General features: G+C 38.8%; 1 non-coding gene across 1 annotated transcript; it reads right to left on the bottom strand.

Annotated features, from left to right (window-relative positions):
- Positions 1-7,529: 7,529 nt before the first annotated feature.
- Positions 7,530-7,602, bottom strand: Trnav-uac (transfer RNA valine (anticodon UAC)). The gene has a single exon. It is a non-coding gene; the product is annotated as a tRNA-Val (tRNA).
- Positions 7,603-18,414: the final 10,812 nt, after the last annotated feature.

The raw sequence follows: 18,414 nt of genomic DNA, 5'->3' as shown, positions 1-18,414 counted from the left end.
AGACAGACAGACAGACAGACAGACAGACAGACAGACAGACAGACAGACAGACAGACAGACAGACAGACAGACAGACAGACAGACAGACAGACAGACAGACAGACAGACAGACAGACAGACAGACAGACAGACAGACAGACAGACAGACAGACAGACAGACAGACAGACAGACAGACAGACAGACAGACAGACAGACAGACAGACAGACAGACAGACAGACAGACAGACAGACAGACAGACAGACAGACAGACAGACAGACAGACAGACAGACAGACAGACAGACAGACAGACAGACAGACAGACAGACAGACAGACAGACAGACAGACAGACAGACAGACAGACAGACAGACAGACAGACAGACAGACAGACAGACAGACAGACAGACAGACAGACAGACAGACAGACAGACAGACAGACAGACAGACAGACAGACAGACAGACAGACAGACAGACAGACAGACAGACAGACAGACAGACAGACAGACAGACAGACAGACAGACAGACAGACAGACAGACAGACAGACAGACAGACAGACAGACAGACAGACAGACAGACAGACAGACAGACAGACAGACAGACAGACAGACAGACAGACAGACAGACAGACAGACAGACAGACAGACAGACAGACAGACAGACAGACAGACAGACAGACAGACAGACAGACAGACAGACAGACAGACAGACAGACAGACAGACAGACAGACAGACAGACAGACAGACAGACAGACAGACAGACAGACAGACAGACAGACAGACAGACAGACAGACAGACAGACAGACAGACAGACAGACAGACAGACAGACAGACAGACAGACAGACAGACAGACAGACAGACAGACAGACAGACAGACAGACAGACAGACAGACAGACAGACAGACAGACAGACAGACAGACAGACAGACAGACAGACAGACAGACAGACAGACAGACAGACAGACAGACAGACAGACAGACAGACAGACAGACAGACAGACAGACAGACAGACAGACAGACAGACAGACAGACAGACAGACAGACAGACAGACAGACAGACAGACAGACAGACAGACAGACAGACAGACAGACAGACAGACAGACAGACAGACAGACAGACAGACAGACAGACAGACAGACAGACAGACAGACAGACAGACAGACAGACAGACAGACAGACAGACAGACAGACAGACAGACAGACAGACAGACAGACAGACAGACAGACAGACAGACAGACAGACAGACAGACAGACAGACAGACAGACAGACAGACAGACAGACAGACAGACAGACAGACAGACAGACAGACAGACAGACAGACAGACAGACAGACAGACAGACAGACAGACAGACAGACAGACAGACAGACAGACAGACAGACAGACAGACAGACAGACAGACAGACAGACAGACAGACAGACAGACAGACAGACAGACAGACAGACAGACAGACAGACAGACAGACAGACAGACAGACAGACAGACAGACAGACAGACAGACAGACAGACAGACAGACAGACAGACAGACAGACAGACAGACAGACAGACAGACAGACAGACAGACAGACAGACAGACAGACAGACAGACAGACAGACAGACAGACAGACAGACAGACAGACAGACAGACAGACAGACAGACAGACAGACAGACAGACAGACAGACAGACAGACAGACAGACAGACAGACAGACAGACAGACAGACAGACAGACAGACAGACAGACAGACAGACAGACAGACAGACAGACAGACAGACAGACAGACAGACAGACAGACAGACAGACAGACAGACAGACAGACAGACAGACAGACAGACAGACAGACAGACAGACAGACAGACAGACAGACAGACAGACAGACAGACAGACAGACAGACAGACAGACAGACAGACAGACAGACAGACAGACAGACAGACAGACAGACAGACAGACAGACAGACAGACAGACAGACAGACAGACAGACAGACAGACAGACAGACAGACAGACAGACAGACAGACAGACAGACAGACAGACAGACAGACAGACAGACAGACAGACAGACAGACAGACAGACAGACAGACAGACAGACAGACAGACAGACAGACAGACAGACAGACAGACAGACAGACAGACAGACAGACAGACAGACAGACAGACAGACAGACAGACAGACAGACAGACAGACAGACAGACAGACAGACAGACAGACAGACAGACAGACAGACAGACAGACAGACAGACAGACAGACAGACAGACAGACAGACAGACAGACAGACAGACAGACAGACAGACAGACAGACAGACAGACAGACAGACAGACAGACAGACAGACAGACAGACAGACAGACAGACAGACAGACAGACAGACAGACAGACAGACAGACAGACAGACAGACAGACAGACAGACAGACAGACAGACAGACAGACAGACAGACAGACAGACAGACAGACAGACAGACAGACAGACAGACAGACAGACAGTCTTTTTCCTTAGGAATTTATTTGATGAATGTTTCAGCAATGGTGCGAAAAGCAGCACCATTGTATTCTGTGTGAAGATAATTTCTTTTTTCCTTTCTTTGAAATAAACATCTCTTGAAAGAATTCTATTTTTCGGCTTTGCAGTCCAATTGCAAAACTAGCTAGTTTTGGGTAAAAGTAGCGCATACAGAGTACCTAATTTCAGATTTCAAAAAAGGTTTTTTTTTTAAATTGTGGTATTTTGTGATAATTGTATACAAAATTCTAATGCAAAAACGAATGCTAGCACCGTATAAAAAAGTGACCGTAAATGCTCAACTGAATAGAGCCGATAGACAAAACACGATATTTTTCTAATCCTTGACAAAGTTTTAATATAAACAGAAACGTCGGAAGTAGAAGATAAACGTTCGTTTTCATCAGCAATTGGACTGCAAAGCCGAAAAATAGAATTCTGGTAAGATCGTCTCAGTCAAAAGTTACAATAAACATCAAAAACTTTTGAAATTATTTGTAATGGCATTGTATGTCTTTCAACTAACATACCAACAACGAGTTAAAATTATGACAGTTGAAATAGCATCAATTAGGTAACGTTTGCGCACATAAATTGTTCTTTTTGACACTCTTTTTATTAGTTATTTTACACTTGACGGCAATACAGTCGAAAGTATGTAAACAATTGCATGCAACTAATTGTAAAGCAACAATTTAAACACCCAAATAGTCGTTAATTCTTCTACGCTTTGAAAAATGCTACATCACGTCACATGCATGAATATTCTGTCAACCCCTTTGTCATACAAGACATCAGATTTGAATAAATTCTTGCAGTGTGTGGATACAATGGGGCGAAAGATAGGGTTGGTCGCTCACTTTTTTATAACTGTTCACTTTCAGGACATCAAATTGAACGCGGTCCTAAGAAATCTCGTTAACGAGAGGGCTTTATCACTTTTTCTGGCGTAAGTATAAGTCTGAACGTCGTAAAGAATCTTCGACCCGTTGGGATGAGGGGGTTTTGTCACAATAATGTAATCGAAATCACGGTAAGCAGGTGTATTTAACTGTCGTTCTTACCTGTGAAGCAAGGCAATCACGAATAAAATGTATGGGGATATTTGATCTTGAATTTTTTTTCCTTTTCACTCATTTGTGATTGAAAAATAAAGTTATAACAGAAATTACATATTTGCTATAAAACCCATTCATCATGGCCAGTGTCCCCGCCATTCACAAGCCTTCCTTTACCCGCGGCAAATTTATTTCTGTATTAGGATCTTCTTCGGCCTCGTCATCGTTTACGCATCTGCATAATTCCCCATCATCAATAACAGGATCAACTTGCAGCTCCTCCAAATCTTTCACCGTCATGTCTTTGAAACCATGCCCAACTACGGCTTGGGCGCGTGATCGAAGCCTCGCGCTTGTTACACATCCCGGCCAAATTGGACGTCAACATATATTTAATGTTGATGGTTTAAACGACAAAGAGGTTATCCGATAAATGTCAGCTGGTTGAGAATAAACTTGAAAATGTGTTTAGCATAGTATTTCCTCTTTATCTCTATTTTTCTACCTTCTCTTTCTTTCTCTCCTCTCTATCTTAATCTTCCGTTACTCTAAAATAACTCTTTATACCCAAATTACGAACGTTGCGTTGCGGCTATTTTGAACAATTCTCGTAGGCGGGATTAATTCTGCACACCTCACATTTAAGTTGAGACTTCTAAATTCTTGCAAATTTTTTTTACACATATTTTTGCAATTAACGCATCTGCCAAAATATATGTACAGTAGACTCTCGGAAAAGTTAACTCTCTAAAAAGTTAATTGTTCAGAAAAGTTAAGCGAATATCAGCTCTCAAGCAACGCTCTAAAAAGTTAATTTTTACCTTAACTTTTCTGAGAGTTTGAATTTATTGGTTGTCCAAGCGTTCGTACACACACGCGTGTTTACCTTCTATCTTTATTTCTCATTTTTCGGTTTATTGTCGCCTTTCCACAGTCATACAGAGTCATACAGAGTCGCATCATAACTGGAATTAAATTAAACTCTTGTACCGGATAGTTGCAACAATAGCGTATTGAACTATTTGCTAGTTACACATAGTTACTTCAGGATTATTGATAACATACTGGAAAAGCGCAAACTCAGATTTAATTTTAAATGCAAAAGAAGGAACAGCAAGAAACTAAAAATAAGCGCGAACATCATCGTAGTCGCAGACTATACGAAAAAAAAACAAAAGTAAACTAGTGTAACCGACTATTTTAAACTAAGTTCTAAGTTCCTTTCAGTAAACTAAGTATTATTTCATAAAGATCTTGCTACATATTTCTTTTCATTACAATTTCAAAATACATAAAAATGTGTATCCTATATCCCGGAGTGCATTTTTCGCTTTTGTATTTATCATTTTCAATAATTTTCAGGACTACTCAGAAAAGTTAATATTTCGGAAAAGTTAATCGACCCATTCCCCAATCGATTAACTTTTCCGAGAGTTTACTGTACAAATAGTCATCCAAACAGCAGTCTAGTACAATACTTGAAAATAGAATATGCCGGAAGTTGCTTGACCCAGATACGATTTACATGTCACATGTTTTTAAATTCCTGAAGGATGCTGTCAAATGTCAAGATTTTTTTTTCAAAAGTTGTTCAAAGAATTCAGTAGAATATTTCAATTGTTCAAATAGGCAACCGCATAATTTACAATAAAACGCTTGAACTACTGATTCAGCAGTTAAAGAAGTGCGAAAACCTGCCGCTTCATTTCCCATCGCGACGACATTCCCGGCTGACTGCATTGCTCGCAAAAATGATTATCACAGCTTCAAGCAGAATGATTTGCAGTTCACCCCATTGTGCATAGTTCTGGGTTGTTTATTACAGCAGTGGTGGCACACACCAACAGCACGGAGTGGAGAAAGTTTTGTTTACGCTATCCTTTGTTCCAGAGCCATGCCTCGGAAATTTGTAGCTTTTTCACAAAAACCATCGGCACAGCAGGAAATGTTTGTCGGTTGTACTACTCAACTTCTTCTTCCAGTAAGCCCAGTTTACTGCGCCGCGTTACCGAATGACAGCGGATTCAACAATTTTCATTATCCTCTCCGTTCGGCGAATAGTGCCGACAGTTATTTTATGTAGTCATGCTCAATGTTTCGTGTTCATCGTCTGAGGTGGCGAAACTTTCACCACAGCTTCATCCCAGGAACGCAACAGCAGTACAGTACATATTATTGGTTTTTTGAACTGTTTGACTGACTCGGAGGGGTTGCGAAAAACCAAACTGCTCAGTTAAAAATTGAGCAGAAAACCAGACACATTTCTAACCGGTTAAAAGAATACAGGATTACCGTATTGCTTTCCATCTGCGACCTTACGTAACTTCATTTGCTATTCAAACCATCAAAACCGCAAAGTTTCGAACCGAATCTGAATAAATAATCCCCAGTTTGAGTCCCAACCTCAACCGAAACCCCTTCAGCAGATCTTCGATACCAACAGGAGATTTTAGCCTCTGGCCGTATTATTATCATTTATAGTTCCGCAAAAATCGCAACCCGAAAGCCGCACAAAACTTTCATTCCAAGCCGGTTAACCATTGCCAGGTGAAGTAAATTTTATTCCGAAAGTTTCCTTCCTGACCACAGCTTTTGCTTCCGAAGGTAGAGGCGGCCCGGCACTTTTCCACCCGGTTTTTTTTCTTTGCATTCCTGTCCTCACACTGGCACTGCTGAGCAGCAGCGTAAATAGACGAAACTTTGCTTCTTTCGGGGAAATCCGTCAGACTGTCCGTGTGAGAACGAAAATCGAAACTTTTCCCTTTCCTCGGTTCGTGTTTCAATTCAAGCTTAATTGAAGATGATAGTTGATTGAATGTTCTTTCCTGTGCAGTTTGTTCCTTTTTTACAGAAGCAGCTGCGGTGGAGTTTGTGATTTTAGTATTTGGTTTTTAAATCAAACTCATCATCAAACAATTTATTCAAATTGATGTAAAGGACTCACTCTTAACGATTGAAGTTAATCAGGCTACATTGAGCGAATCATGCAAAACTCTTTCGATGTGCCCTATGTTTCCGGGCATCGTATTGGATGGCAAATGAGCTGCGAAATGGACGGATGCCAGCTGGGATTCTTCGGGTCCTTCCGCCTGCTGTACTTTTTCTAGTGTGATTCCAACCGAACTATGTATAATAGATATACATGGAATGGATGGAACACTAGGGCATGATTTGCTTTCTCAACCGAGAGTCTAAATTGCTTAACCCAAATGGTTGCAACGTAGAGTAGAAGCGGGTAAAACATTTAATATTTAGTGTCAGTTTCGAAGGAGTTAAACAGGGAAATAATTGTGCAGTTGAATGAGAGGGTTTCGAACTGCTTGGTTGGACTTCTTACGTTTCATAACCCGGCAACGGCTGTCGTTCTTGTTGTTCATATTCACTGCATGGAGAGAGAGCTGCTGTAAGGATTTCTGTTGCGATGACAAATCGAACTAAAATCGACTCGCTGCAGACAACCGGATGGAGCACTGAACGAATCTGTAGACCACCAGCAGAGACTAGCAGCGGCAGGAGGTCAATAATAACAAACTACAAATTGACAATATACTGCAGCATACTATCGCATCGGTTCGACTAATGCAGATAAACACTGCAGGGAAGCTGGGGGAAAAATCTGCTACTACCTTCCTCAACGATCTGCAGCGGTAAAGTGGTGGTGAACGAATTCCAGCATTTTGTTATATTCTAAATTGCGACTCTCCACTCCATTGCAACCGGAAATTGACTGGGAAGTCAACTTAGACTTTTCCGATTACGATGGCCCACCCAGAATTTGGCTCGTCTGCAATTATTAGCTTTTATACCGTTCGGAAAGTTGATATAAAAATATGCTGAAGTTGCTTTTTTGTGAATTGGTTTTTCCTAGGTCATGATTATTCAACTACTGGTAAGGCTTTTTTGGTTATTAAAGTCTAGCAGTATTTTTCATTCAAAAATAAAATAGAGCTCAAATTTGTAGTCGCATGGTTTAATAAAAAATCAAAAAGAAAGCGCCTTCTTGGTTCCATCCAGGATCGAACTGGAGACCTTCTGCGTGTAAAGCAGACGTGATGACCGCTACACTATGGAACCCGGCTGGCGATAAACGATAGACTCGGCGAGACAATTCAATCATACAGCTTGAGCAACCCATAGCATACCACCACCGAATGAGTTAGATGGTGTCAAAGTGCTGATACTGCTCGGTTCATTTTGGTGCTTCTTATTATCCTATTGTTATTTGAGCGTTTTCTGTTGTGCTTTTATGGGATGTAGGTACATATATAAAAATAAAGCTTCTGTACCATGCTCACAGAAGCACTCAAGTGTTATATAACTTCTTTTCGTTGATATGACTCGTTTTGATTAGGCAATTTTATAAGTCACAGCTACCTAGTTCAACAACCTGTCGAAGAATGCGAAAATCAATTTATTTATACGAGTTGAATAGACTAACCAAAGTCTTTTAACCCTTATAAATGCATACATATAAGTGTGATATTATAATTCTGTGATTGTATTGTGTATTTATTATTTGTTTTGTAATATTAATAGCTATGAAAATCCTGAGTATAAAAAGACGATAGATTTTTATGCCAATAATGACAGCAATGTTACCAAATCAAATTGGCTTTTTGTATAAATTCGCTTCAATAAAAGCTTCAATCAATTGAAAAAATGAATAAATGAATAAACAGGTGTAGATAACAAAAATAATTAAGGGATTAAAGGAACAGGTAAATTCAATTGCAAATATTGAATCAATTCAATTGAAAATATTGCCTTTTGACAAAATAAAGCGAGCAACGCACTTAAGCGCCAGAAAAGAGAAATAAAAATAATCCCAAATTAAACTCAGTATCGTCGAAAAACGCGTCTAGAGGTCAAAAGTGCCGGAAAACCCATCTAAAGGATAGAAAAAACTGAAAAAATATCACAAATTAAGCTTTAAATCCTGAGACTAGACGTAGTAGACTCGTAGTAGATTTATAGATCATTTTAGACCAGCTGAATTGGACTGCTTTGCACGTATAAAAACCTGATTTAATCCGCTTAGTGGTGAAAAGAACCTTCGTTATTTGCAATTGAGTTATACATATGAAAATGCTGACTGGGCAACGTATTTTGGATCCCAACAAGACTTGTACATAATTTGAACACTTGCATTTGATTTTGCTGTAAGTGTCCAAACTAGGTACAAGCCTTGCTGTGGTCCAAACTACGTTGGTTATACGGTCTTACTTGCTATTTGAGATAGAAATCGACACGTCTTCGGAAAATAATTCATCTATTAACAGGATAGGACTTAAAAAAGTTTGATAGCTGAGTAAGTTGTTACTAATGTGGGTAAGTGCAAGTAAAATTAAGTTGTAAGAAGAAATATTATTCTTTAACATATACATTGCGTAGTAAAGGTCTAGTCCATAAGTTTTTGAACTATGCATAATTTCCTGTAATGCCATTCTATTTGGTTCACATCAATAAAGTTTTCTTGAATAAATTTCATCAAGTTTTATTAACCTTCGGTTACTCACGCTGCTATATTTTGTACAACATGTGTATGTTTTTGAATGCCATATTGTTATATAGTTACAAATCATTGTTTAACTAACGTATATTCTTCAATAAACTTGTTATGAGCAAAATGTCAGAAATATTCGATGCATTAATACTTTAAATTGTTAGGAAAACAGATCAGCATAAACCGACAGAAAATCACAGAAACGAAGCAAGCAGCATGTGAGGTGTACCGCAATTGGCCCCAACTGGCATTTTATCTCGTTTCTTCATATAGAAAAATGGTGTCTGAATGTAATAAAACTATCAGCAAATGTAAAATGTTTAAAATGTAGCCGTCTGTTGGTAGTCGAATAATTCGGAGTCAAAATTAGGGTGTTTTTTATAATCCAAGTTCTACAGATCCTAAACAAGCAGACATAGAGGTATACTACATTCAGTAAAGTTGTGTATTTTTCCTATTTCTACAACTTTGTAATGCATGAAAAAGTCATACAACAATTACAAAACGAGCCGAAATAGAAAAACTGATTTGACAAGTGCATTTACAATAAATAAGATTTCTATATCTTCGCTGAAGAGATAGAAGGTTACTGTCTTTAGCAAAAATTCTTGTAATAATATGCTCTAAAACTTTGCAGAACACATCAATGTGTTATATTGAAACTGAAGAGAAATATTTTTTTAATTTTACTTTTAGAGGGATTAGTCAAAATTTAAATGATACCAGACGATAGAGCATTCAATTTCAAAAAACTCTTCCAAAGGTTTGATAAACTTAAAAACAAGTTTACCTAGTCAAAAATCTACCGCGCACGTTTTCTTTGGTTTTGGGCTATTGTGTGTGCCCTCGCACTGTGTTACAAAAGTTAGCGCGAGTGTTCGAGGGTTAATATCTTTTGACCGGAAAAACCAATTCTTGTGAAATTTTGCATATATTCGTAGTGTCAAAACCTCTCTTTTGACATTAAAATAATTGAAATTAGGCAAATTAACTTGGTTAAAATCATTATAAATTATAGTTAATTTTGGTGTTGTGTATACGGTTGCTCATAACTTTCAAACTAAACGTTCAATCAAAAAACAATTCAATAGTGATCTATCCGGCTATATAACCTTTCAAATGAAACTAATAGCGCATAAATCGGTTTGGCCATCTCTGAGAAACAGGCGATCATTTGGACCTTGTCAAAACTGGTTTTTTAAGCGTAACTTTTAAACTGCATATTTGTTTTCGATGAAACTTGGTAGAAAGTTTAGCGATAGCAAGAGCTTTCATTTGGTACTAAGATCATTAAAATTAATTGTGTAGTTCCGGAAAAAACCGTGCTACGTAGTTTTCACATTTTTGCCTATAACTTTTAAACTAAACGTCGTACCACGAAACAACTGAATGGTGATATACTAGGCATAAATACCTTTCAAACAAAAGTAATAGCGGATGAATCGGTTCAACCATCTCCGAGATATAGGCGATAGAAAATGAGCTGCACACACATAAATACATACACACACACACACACACACACACACACACACACGCCCTCCGGGCCTTGGTTCTATTTCGCGTTTTTCGACCATTTTCTAAACCTTTGTTATATAGTATAACAAAGGTAAAAACACAAAAAGGACACTCGGCAGTATTGTCAAGAACAACAAATTCATAACTTTTGGTAACACTGCTAGGCAACGCGTGATTTTTCACAAGTGCGGTAAAAAAAAGACAAAGAAGCTAGTTGTCAGGCATCGCCTCAGTTTATATCGGAGAAAATGCTTCTTGATGCCAAAATAGTTGAAACACTCTTCCAAAGAACAACACAGACAAACTCCAATCAAAGTTAAGTTCCAAGTCGCCGCAATCCTCTTTTAGAGACCGAATCGTTTCTAAGCAAAGCAAAGCCTAGGTGCTACATTCCGTTATCGCAACTTTACCTTCTGTTTTCATAGGACAAACTTCGCAGCCAGCTATTAGAGTACAGAAAAGTTGCAGGGCCAGATGCTACGATCCTATTGACTCTAACAGCCTCTCCCAGCCAAGATTTGAACATACAACGACTGGTTTATTAGGCCAGCATCATAACTCGAGGCCAACTGGGAGGATTTCTAATACCTATACTTACTAATATTCCTAAATTTGGTTTAGAACCGTCGAAACAGACGAAAAAACGTTGTTGCAAAAACACACTAGAGGTAAGAAAAACCGAAAAATCCTTCCAAAGTCTCGAAAAAGCCGACAAAGAAAATACTTCCACAATAAGCTTAGAATTTCACGCACGCCTCTATAGACGAGAAAAAGTAGAACACGGAAATGATCCCCAATTAAACATAGAAGCGCTGAAAACGCTTCCACAAGCGAAAATATCTAAAAAAAACTCTTTCGAAGGTCAGCAAAGACCGAAAAAAAGCGATTTCTTAAAAGGTTTCTAGAAAATCTGGAGACCGAAGAAGCCGAGACTTTTTCTAAGGGTCGGAAAAGAAATCTGCCTAAATTAAGCTCAGAAACTCCGAAACCCACTTTTCATGGTTAAAGCAACCGAAAAATGCCTCTAAAGGCCAAAAAGCAAAGCCATTAGTATAAACGTCCTTAAGAACTTGACCCTTCTTTATCGACAGACTTCGCAGCCGATTACTAGGGTACAGGACATTTACAGGGCTAGTGTAACGATCATATTGACTCTATAGCATCGCCGCGCTGCGGAGATATGAACATGCGGCGATTGGCTTGTCAGGCCAGCATTGGCGGAACTAGGAGAGGAGAGATTTAGCCCCCCTTGAAAAATGGAGCTGGCCTACCAAATAAAATGGTCGAAAAAAGCCGGGGACTGTAGCCCCCCCTAGAAATTAGCGCTCGTTCCGCCAATGCAGGCCAGCATCGTACGCCGGAGCTAACTGGGTAACTCTAAAGGCCAAAATAGGGCTAAAGCAGCATAGCATAGCATATTTTGACCGCCCGTGAGTTGCCCGCGATTGATCTAGAACAGCTGAAATTGCACAAAGGACCATCAGAATGATGCTTGGGTGTCAGCAGATCATTCTCGGTGTACGTTTTCTGGTGATCTAATTCGTTGTAATGATCAATTGCAAAACTGGCCACGCCCATGCAGGTCAATTTGGGAGGGAAAGGAATGTTAGTGCGACACATGCTGCTATTAGAGACCAAGGAATCCTCTGCATCATCCACAAGTGTCACGAGAAGGAGTTGTTGTTAGTGGAAAGGAATTGATCTGGATCCAGCGAGGCAGGTGTTGTAAAACTTCGATTACTTTATTAGGGAGCTGTATAAAAGCTGTTAAATTTTTGATATTTAAAAATCATGTAATAGAAATTACGCGCGATGTTCCTAGGCAACCGATTTCACGACTCAAATGCACTCAAAAAAGTTCCGGTTTGTAAACGCGCCATTGCTAAGTGTACTCCAATGAATTCAAAATGACCATCAAAAACAACCGCTGTCGGAAAAAATGCAGCGAGCGAGACACGAAAACAAACGATGCCAAATTATCATACGAAACGGTACTCAGTATGTAAGCACTGGTTGCATGAGACTAACCTAGATATTCGAAAAATTTCTTGCAAAGCTAGTAATTACTAAAATTAAGATCAAAAATACCCTTTTTATTAATTTAATATAATGGTAATGGTACTACATAATCAACCATAATTTGTTAATTTGAATCAAAAACATTTCACATGCGAGAGTTACGGCGGCTCGAAAACCTCGTGACAAACTTGAATTTATTATACCTGAAAATAAAAATTAGGCACAATGAAACGAGTCAATATAGTGTCTAAGTTGATAAGCATTTCCTCCTATCAACGCTAATACGCAGAGATAGCGCCCTACACGCTTTGATGCCAAATTAAGAACAGAAGGACCAAAAATTCTTCTGAAGGTCGAAGCAACCGAAAAATACACCAGTGATTCGCTAATAGAGCGTTCGTTAATTGGGCGGTGCATTAATTGGATCACTAGTTGGGCCCTGCTCCAACTGAAAAGCATTTGAATGACAAAACACTATTGAATTTTTGTGTTTAAAAATTTCTAACAATTGTCAGTCGGCCCAATCAAAGTCAAAGTCAAAGTCAGCAAATCACATTTCGATAACTGGAGACGCTGGAGGGCAGTCGTGACCCAACTAACGAATTTAGATTGTACTTCTAAACGCCGAAATAGGTTTTTTTTCATATTAAGCTCAAAAGTGCTCTTGGAGGTTGAAGCAGCCAAAAAAGATGACACCTAATTAGGTATACAAACGTTAGGCATAATGGATATTAAGCATACGGATACTAGGCATAGACGCGAGATCGAATGGGCGTGAAACCGAATAGACGCGAGGCCGAATAGATGCAAGGCCGAATGGACATGCTGCACCGAAAAATTCTTCGGTGCTAAAATGCTAGGAAAGGTTGAAATAGAAAATATCACAAATTAACCTCAGAATCTTCAAAAATGCTTCTGCAGGTCGAAGCAACTGCTCAATCACGATTCTATTACATTAGTTGAAATAACTTATTAATGACTTGTATTAGTTATATATCAGTAACTGTAAATATTTTATAACAACTGTGCTGCTAGGGTAAAAAACACTTCTGAAGGTCGAAAAAGATAATAACCAAAACCTAAACCTAACCTAAATCCCAGAAGCGCTCAAAACGCTTCTGGAGGTTAAGGCGGCTGATAAACGCGTGGAGGTAGATACAGTAGAACAAGGCTTCAAAAGACCCGAAAAGGCCAAAAACGATCTTAAAAATCCGATTTAATCCACCTAGTGGCGAAAGGAACCTTTGTTATACGGTCTTACTTGCTATTTGAGATAGAAATCGACACGTCTTCGGAACATAATTCATCTATTGGTTAACGTTGCGTAGTGCGTTGGTTTTCATAAAATTGTTGGAAATTGAATAAGTTTACACAATTTGAACAAAATAGCAGCACTTATAAATTTTGATAGATCCTTTTTTCATGAAATTACTGAGTAAGGGTAAGTTGGTTGTTACTAATTTGAGTAAGTGCAAGTAAAACCAAGTTGTAAGAGGAAATATTATTCTTTAACATATACATTGCGTAGTAAAGGTCTAGTTTATAGGTTTTTGAACTATGCATAAATTCCTGAAATGCCATTCTTTTTGATTGTCATCAATAAAGTTTTCTTCAATAAATTTCATCAATTTTTATTAACCTTCGGTTACTCACGCTGTTGCATTTTGTACAACACGTGTAGGTTTTTGAATGCCATATTGTTATAAAGTTACAAATCGCTGTTTAACTAACGTATATTCTTCAATTACCTTGTTATGAGCAAAATGTCATAATTATTCAATGCATTAATACTTTAAATTGTTGGGAAAATAGATCAGCATAAACTGACATCACAGAAACGAAGCAATCAGCATGTGAGGTGTACCGCAATTGACCCCAACTGGAATTTTCTCCCGTTTCTTCATATGGAAAAATGGTGACTGTATGCAGCGAAACTATCAGCAAATGTAAAATGTTTAAAATGTATCTGTTGGTAGTCGAGTAATTCGGAGTCAAAATTAAGGTATTGTTTATAATCAAAATTCTAGAGTACCTAAACAAACAAACATAGAGGTATACTATATTCAGCAAAGTTGTGTATTTTTACTATTTGTACAATTTTGTAATACATGAAAAAGTCATACAACAATTACAAAAAGAACTAAAATAGAAAATACTGATTTTACAAATTCATATACGATTTTTCTATCTTCGCTGAATAGATAGAAGGTTACTGTATTCAACAAAATTTCTTGTAATAATACGTTCTAAAACTTTGCAGAACACATCAATATGTTATATTGAAACTGAAGAAAAATAATTTTTTTATTTCACTTTTAGGGGGATTAATCAAAATTTAAATTCTACCAGACGATAGAGCTTTCAATTTCAAGAAATTCTTACGAAGGTTCCATAAATATAAAACCAAGTTTTCCCAGTCAAAACTCTGGAGCGCATGTCTTTTTGGTTTTGGGCCATTGTGCGCGCGAGTAACCGTATTACAAAAGTTGGCGCGAGTGTTGGAGGGTTAATATCTTTTGATCGGCAAAACCAATTCTTCTGAAATTTTGCAGATATATTTGCAGCATTAAAACCTCTAATTTGATGTCAAAATAATTCAAACTAGATAAACTGTCTTAGATGAAATCGTTATAAATTATTGTAAATTTTAATGTGTTGTTTCAAATGCTCATAACTTTTAAATTAAACGTCCAATCAAAAAACAAATCAATAGTGATCTATTAGGCTATGTTACCTTTCAAATGAGACTAAAAGCGCCTGCCTCTAAGAAACAGGCGATAATTATTACCTTGTCAAAACAGGTTTTTTATGCATAACTTTTAAACTACTCGTTTGTTTTCAATAAAATTTATCCGAAAAATTTAGCCTTAACAAGAGCTTTAATTCGATACTAAGATCGTTGAAATCGGTCATTTGGTTCCGGAGAAAATCGTGTCTCGTAGTTTTCACATTTTTGCTTATAACTTTCAAACGAAAAGTCGGACCACGAAACAATTTAATAGTGATATACTGGGCAATAATACCATTCAAACAAAAGTAATATCGAACAAATCCGTTTAGCCATCTCCGAGAAACAGGCGATAGAAAAGTTGCGCCCCGCACATACATACACACATACACACACACACAGACATTGCTCAGTTCGTCGAACCCTGTCGATTGGTATATGTGATTCGGCCCTCCGGGCCTCGGAATAATTTCGTGTTTTTCGACCAATTCCTAAAACGTTTTCGGAGGCGAGGCAGTCCAAAAATGCTTTGAAGGCTGAAATAAATATCACAAATTGAGCTCAAAAACTCTTAAAAATGCAAAATTAAGCTCTAATGCAGCGAACGCTTCTAGATGCTAGAAAAGAAATTTTCCAAAAACGCTTCCGGAGGTGGAAGCAGCTAAACAACGTTTCTGAAGGCCGAAGAAGAAAATAACCCCAATGAAGCAAAATGATGGCAAATTAATCTCAAAAGTGCCGAAAAACGCTTCTAGCAGTAGATACAGTTGGAAAGCACCTCAAAAGATTCGAAAAGACCGAAAATGCTCGCGAATTAATTTCAGAAAGGGCGAAGGCCGGTTCTGGAGGTCGAAACAATTGAAAACGCTTTTACAAGCTAGATAAAAATGAAAAAGAATATTATCCCCAAACAGGGTCGGTTTCGTCGCTCCACACAAAATCTTAAAATAGTGCAACTAGAATTTTGTCGTATAAAGATAGCTAAAAATTATTCATTCAGGGTACTTTAGTCTATTTAGTTCAGAAGTGCCAACAACCGAATCGGGAAGTCAAAGCACCTGAAAGCGCTACTGACGGCTAGAAAAGACCGAAAGACCTCAAATAAACCTCAGAAAAGGGTAAAATCGCTTCTGGAGGAAGACCTGAAAAGACTAAAAGAGGTCCTAAATGAAGCTTAGTAGCGCCGAAAGACGCTTCTAGAGGTTGAAACTGTCGAAAAACGCATCCAAAGGCTAAATAAAGACTAAAAAAAAGGGATCCTGAAATTAAGCTCAAAATCGACGAAAATTGACGAAATGGATGAAATATGCTTCTAAGTCATATGCCATCTCATTCTCATTATACTTGACTGCAGTGAATCGCTTCAGAGTTCATTCAGACTTTATTATATAATGTCGCGGATTGAAGTTGTCTACTTTTGTCTCATATTTTTTGTATTAAGGAGAAACTAGCAGTCATTAACTTTTCGTCAAAAAACCCAATTTCGGAAGCAGTTTTTGGGCCCATAAGCGGGGTTCTGTTTATAAAAATGTATTTTCTGCATTCTTCTTGCCAATCTGAACACAGTGAATATATTTTCATTAGAAAAATTTTTGTTTCAAACAAAAAAACCGCTTTTGAAATTTGCAGAATCGGTGACGACTAATTTCACCTTAACCCTCCGTTACTCGCATTGTTGATTTTTGTACGACGCCTGGAACCGTTAACTTTATCTCGGTATATCTCGGAATTCCAGCAATAAAAAAAATTATTTTTTTCAGCAAAATTGATCTGCAGACCAAGATCTTTCAAATGGAGGAAAAAGTTTCATAAATTTTTTACCAAGTGGCATTAGTATTCGAGGGAATTCGGTTAGGTTTTAGCATGCCTATAAATCGAAGTTGGCGCGAGTAACGAAAGATTAAGATCGCATTACGAAAGGTGCCTCATGTAACCCCAGTCCAATTGCCATCTGCTACTTTCCACTACAGTATTTGTTGTTTCTATCCAAGGTCAAACAATACAGCTAGGATGCGCTTGCTTTGTCCCTATTCTAGAACGCATCCGTTCTGTGGAAGTAGGATATGGCAGAAGACGTGCTCAATCAGATTCCGACAAGTTTATCTCATTCAGGATGTGGCATGCAAAGCAGCGATAGCGACAAGCTCGGGAAACGTTTAAGTACAGATGGGTTTCTTAGAGATGGACATTTTTTGCTGTATATCTACTTTGTATGCCACAGACAGGGGGATTATGTATGCTCCGAGCGAATAAATTTAAAGACGATATGAACGTTCGCTGAGCAAATCTTTACACATTGATTATTTTATTCCCACTACACTATTTTTTTTAAATCTCGATCCGCTCCACATACAGAATAGACGGTAGAGAAATAGATCATTACACCATCATTTCCATCACCATTTAGATAAATACAGTAGGCATTCTTTATTTTTCACCTATTTTATTCTGACAGAATAGCATTTCGCCTACGAGTCGCAGGCTTCATCGGTGTCCATTTTCGAACCTATTTTGAACAGTAGTTTCTTTCATTTTCGAAGTCTACTAACCCGTTCAACACGTAAACCAAAGTAAACGGCTTGAAACTAAGTGTCTTATAAACCATGCCTATGGGGTTTATGTGCTAAGGGAAAAAGCACCTCCGGGTGACACATATCAGGCAACGCGATTATTATCTTTCCCGGGACAGCTTGTTGAAATCAGTTTTTAAATCGATGACTTAATCGCTCTTCAACAGGCTGTTTGAGTTCACCAGTTTGGCCGGCCGCTGAACGTGGCAACAATGTTTGACCGTTGTTTAATTACACACAAATAAATCGAGGGAAAGGAGCAAGGTTTTGCCGGTGGTGGTGCTGATGGTGATGGTGATGGTCAATGGAAGCTGTACCAAATCCGGCCGTTCAGGCAATTTCGCTAATGGCCAATTGGCAGCACATGCTCAGGTTTAATAATTGCAAATATTGCATTACTCCCACGGGCGGCGGACTTACGGGTTCCGGTTTAGTGTATACACGGGGTTTGATTCCTTCGCAGAACGCATACGTTGGATAAATTGGGAATAAATTGAATTTTCCCGGAACGCATAGATTGCATACGTATATTGTTTAATTTCGAAAAT

This window comes from Sabethes cyaneus, chromosome 2 (assembly GCF_943734655.1).
Source record: "Sabethes cyaneus chromosome 2, idSabCyanKW18_F2, whole genome shotgun sequence".
Classification (NCBI taxonomy): Eukaryota; Metazoa; Arthropoda; class Insecta; order Diptera; family Culicidae; genus Sabethes; species Sabethes cyaneus.
Note: the sequence above shows the minus strand (reverse complement) of the source record. Positions and strands in the feature narration are given on the sequence as shown.